At 47.7% G+C, this 4,922-nt stretch overlaps 1 pseudogene across 1 annotated transcript; it reads right to left on the bottom strand.

Annotated features, from left to right (window-relative positions):
- Positions 1-3,078: 3,078 nt before the first annotated feature.
- LOC108530163 (ATP synthase subunit g, mitochondrial pseudogene) lies at positions 3,079-3,519 on the bottom strand (annotated as a pseudogene). The gene has a single exon (XR_001885769.1). The product of XR_001885769.1 is annotated as an ATP synthase subunit g, mitochondrial pseudogene (transcript).
- Between the last annotated feature and the right edge of the window lie 1,403 nt (positions 3,520-4,922).

Below are 4,922 nucleotides of genomic sequence, written 5' to 3'. Positions count from 1 at the left end.
TCACTACATTGGCCAGGCAGGTCTCGAACTCCTGACCTCGTGTTCTACCCACCTCGGCCTCCCAAAGTGCTGGGATTACCGGTGTGAGCCACTGCGCCCCGCCAAACTGCTTCTTTATTAAGCCAGAGTGGGCATGGGCTTTTCTGGGTCTTATAACCGATATGGTCCTGTGTGACATACTAGTGTGCAAACTCTCGGAGACTGAAGCTTGAATTGAAAGCTGGAAAAGCAGTGGGACTCACTTTGACCCGTGAGCATCTTTGAATTAAACCCTGAACTATTCCTTCAAAGTCACCATGGCTTATGTTCTTTCTTCTCTTGGGAATGTGGGAATAGCAGAGGGAAAAAGCCTGAAATGCATGTTAATAGGCCATTTAACGGAGGTTTACGCGCCATCTTACTACTGGTAGTCCACCTCCTCCCACTAAAAAGGCATTTTTTGCCCAGCCCCACGGCTTAGAGTTCAGAGCTTCCTTATAATTTCACTGAAGAGTAGGACATTCTCTTACTGGGAGTCACAGGGTCCTCTGAAAGCACAGGCCCATGTAAGTAAGGAATGAGCCTGAAGATAACACGGGGTTAATAATCTGCTTGTCAACACTTTTAAAGTCTCTCTCAAAGTCAGTTCGCAGGCAGCAGAGCTGGCTGATGAAACCCTGAATCAGAGTCCTCATATGGGATATTTCCTCCCCTCTGAGCTCCCAACTATCATTCTGTTTCTTTGATGGTATAGGAAATGCGTGGACTTATTCCCAAATTGAACTCTCAGTGGAACATACTGGGCAATATAGCACGATCCCATCTCTTAAAAATTTGTGTGTGTGTGTGTGTGTGTGTGTGTGTGTGGAGGGGGTGCACACCTGTGGTCTCAGTTACTCAGGAAGCTAAAGCAGAAAGACCACTTGAGTACAGGAGTTCAAGGCTTCAATGAGCTGTGATGGTGTCACTGCACTCCCGCCTGGATGACAGAACGAGACCCTGTCTCAAAAAACTTTTAAAGTGAAACATATAAAAAGATGCCCAGCACCTCTAAAACTAAAAACGAGTTATAATTTTTCATCCACGAGATGGATAATGATGAAAACAATGGATAACATCCAACCCTGGTGAGGGTATGGAGAAATAAGCGCTCTTGTATCTTGTTGAGGAGAGCGTGAATTATTAGTACATGGCCCCCTGCAGGCCTCCTCTCCCTGCACATGCACACATGCTGTTCCCCACATCAAGAGGCAGAGCTTGGCTCCCACCCCCCTTGAATCTGGGCTTGCCTTGTGACTGACTTTGATCAACAGAGTATGGCAGCAGTGACATTCTGGACCTGGACCCATGCTGCGAGAAACTCAAGCCACATGGAGAGACCAGTAAGAGAGGAGCCAAAGGCGCTCCTGGGGATAGCCCCAGCCCAGCACCCAGCGCCAGCCAGCACCAACTACCAGCCCCGCCAGTGAGAACGTTTGGACCCTCCCTCTCCAGCACCACAGGAGGCAGAGCCGCCACTCAGTCCACCCACAGAAACATGGGGAATAATGAATTGTTGCTTTAAGCCATTTAATTTTGAGGGATTTGTTACTCAGGAACAGATAACAGAAGATTCCAAGCTTTATTCATTGTCATCTTGTATGAAACAGAGAAAAAAATGGAAGCAAAAATTCATCAATAGGAGGATGTTTGCCTAAATTATAGTCCAGTATACCAGAAATGCTGTGCAGCCATTAAGAAGATCGCTGTGAATCTGAATGAAGTGACAGAGGAAGGGCCACAAGATAGGTTAATGAGAAAAGTAACTTTTTTTTTTGAGACGGAGTCTCGCTCTGTCACCAGGCTGGAGTGCAGTGGTGTGATCTCGCTCACTGCAACCTCTGCCTCCTAGGTTCAAGCGATTCTCCTGCCTCAGCCTCCTGAGTAGCTGGGACTACAGGTGTGCGCCACCACACCCAGCTAATTTTTGTATTTTTAGTATAGCTGGGGTTTCACCATGTTGGCCAGGATAGTCTCCATCTCTTGACCTCGTGATCTGCCCACCTTGGCCTCCCCAAGTGCTGGGATTACAGGTGTGAGCTACCGCATCCAGCCAAAAAAGCAATTTCTAAAACCATATGCCTAGTATGATTTTGTTATGTAAAAATATGTGATTTGGGTAAACACATTTAAAACTATCAAAAAGATATACACCAAACCATTAACAGTATTTACTTATTGGGAAAAAAAATGGATTTGGGGCAAAAAAAGGGTATACAAACTTTTACTTTTGATTTATATATAGTTTAATTTCTTCTTCTTCCTTCTCCTCCTTCTCTTCTTCTTCCTCTCCTCCTCCTCCTTCTTCTTCCCCTTCCTTCCTTTTTTTTTTTTTTTTTTTTTTTTTTTTTTTTTTGACAGAATCTCGCTCTGTCACCCAGGCTGGAGTGCAGTGGCATGGTCTCGGCTCACTGCTACCACTGCCTCCCAGGTTCAAGCGATTCTCTTGCCTCAGCCTCCTGAGTAGCTGGGACTATAGGCACCCACCACCACACCCGGCTGATTTTTGTATTTTTAGTAGAGATGAGGTTTCACCGTGTTGGCCAGGCTGGTCTTGAACCCCTGACCTTGTGATCCGCTTGCCTTGGCCTCCCAAAGTACTGGGATTACAGGTGTGAGCCACTGTGCCTGGCTGGCCTACCTTCCTGCCTGCCTGCCTGCCTGCCTGCCTGCCTGCCTGCCTGCCTTCCTTCCTTCCTTCCTTCCTTCCTTCCTTCCTTCCTTCCTCCCTTCCCTCCTTCCTTCCTTCCTTCCCTCCTTCCCTCCTTCTCTCCTCCTTCTTCTCCCTCTTCTTCCTCCAGTGAGCATGTACTCATGTTTTATAGTTTTATAATCTAATAAAAGAGGACAGATTTCCAAGCTTTTTCAATCCAGTCCACTGGCTTCCTGAGAAGTTAGGTTGAGCCGGGTCTCATGGTTAGCTGTCCTTTCACTGAGCACCTATGATAAAACCAGGCACCCCACATACTATTTCCAAGTCTCACAACCACCATGCATTATTTTTCCAGTTTTAGAAATGCGCCCGTGTGGGTTCAGAATGGATAGGCAATTTTCTTTTTTTTTGACAAATCTTATTTTATTCAGATAGCAGTCTGATCACACATGGTCCAACGACACTCAGATAATAAATCAAATATAACCAGATGTTAAAGATTGGTCTTCAAACATCATAGCCAATGATGCCACGCTTGCCTATGATCTCTCCAACATAAAACCACATCAACACGTCAGTGGCCACCAAACCATTCAGCACAGCTTCCTTAACTGTGAGCTGTTTGAAGCTACCAGTCTGAGCACTATTGACTATTTTTTTCAGGCTCTGAATAGATCTAGGGATCTCAGCAGGGGTGGGAGGAACCAGCTCAACCTTGGCGTAGTACCAAAATGTGGCCAATCGAGGCTTTGAGTAAGTCACAGCAGCGTTCACCAGAGCCGGGGTCTTCTCCACAAGGTTACGGACAAATTGGGCCATGGTGCTGGGATGCAAAGTCCGTCGGACGGAACCGGATAGGCAATTTTCTAAGTGTCACCCAACTGAGTGGTGGAACCAGCGTTTGAACCCAGGTGGACCCCACTCCAAAGCCCTGGTGCCCTTTCAGGTAAGACCTGGGCCGGCCTGAAGGAGCTGATGGTCTGGCCAGGGACAAGAACTCACACATGGACAGGAACTACTGGATGCAATGACTACATACAGGGACCTGGGTTCAAATCCCAGCTTCACTGCCAACCAGGTGTGAGGCTGTGTACTAGTGATAGCCTCTTGTGTCTTAGCCGTTGAGCAAGCATCTATTGAGTACCTCCTAGGTGACGGGTACTGCTCATGCCAGGTCCCCACCACCTCAGGAGGGAAATCGCTGCCCCATGGAGTTCATGATAAAATACTTGAGCCAGATATGAAACAAGTAAGCAGATAAACACATGATGTAACCACAGAGGATAATAAAAGCTAAGAAAAAGAAACACTGCCAGGTGCAGTGGCCAGACATGTAGTCCCAGCTACTCAGGAGACTGAGGTGGGAGGATCACCTGAGCTCTGGAGGTTGAGGCTGCAGTGAGCTGTGATCACGCCACTGCAATCCAGCCTGGGTAACAGAGCAAGACCCTGTCAAAAAGTAAGGAAGGAAGAGAGGGAGGGAGGAAGAAAAGAAAGGAGGGAGGGAAAGAGAGAGAACAAAACATAAAAATGCCTCAGTTTTCCTGTCTGTAAAATGGGATATTGATGATGACAATTTCATAGGACTCTTGTGCTGAGTCAATAAAATATTTTCTGTCAGATGCTTAGTGCCGAGCTGGGTGCACAATGAGTAAATGGGAGTGATGGTGTTGATGTGCTAAATTGTGTTTGTACAGGCTGTTATAAAGAATTTTTTAAAAGGTGCATGACAAATATTTGCTAAATGAATGCAACGAAGAGCAATCAGCTGGGCTAGAACAGTCAGGGAGGACTTCCCAGAGGAGGTACCACAGGAGCCTCCGCTCAAAGCTGGACCACACTTTGTAAGGCAAAGGCCTCCACCCTGCCCAGGAGGTTCTGGAGTGTCCAAACACAACACAGAGGCAAGGCAAACACGCCAAGCACCCTGCTAATGTGGTTAGTTTGGGCCTTATCTCTGAAAGGAGCTGGGTCTCAGACAGCTTGTCGGGGCTGACCGCAGGGCCTGCCGAGAAACCAGACTCAGAACATGCGCTTGCTGCTGCCACCACCGCGAGGGCGGTGGGGGTGGGGGTGCAGGAAGGCCTGGGGGAGTGCCGGGTTATTTGTTATGGGGTGAAGAGGAAGCTATAAGTGGTCCTCTGTCCTCCATTAACAGCAGGATGGAGTCAGGCTGGAGCCACTGGTTTCGGAGTCAGCCTTGTTTTTTAAACACACATGGCTGGCCCAGGCCTTTTAACCCCCAAACACC

Source organism: Rhinopithecus bieti, unplaced genomic scaffold (genome assembly GCF_001698545.2).
Source record: "Rhinopithecus bieti isolate Rb0 unplaced genomic scaffold, ASM169854v2 scaffold_7438, whole genome shotgun sequence".
In the NCBI taxonomy this organism is placed as follows: domain Eukaryota; kingdom Metazoa; phylum Chordata; class Mammalia; order Primates; family Cercopithecidae; genus Rhinopithecus; species Rhinopithecus bieti.
Note: the sequence above shows the minus strand (reverse complement) of the source record. Positions and strands in the feature narration are given on the sequence as shown.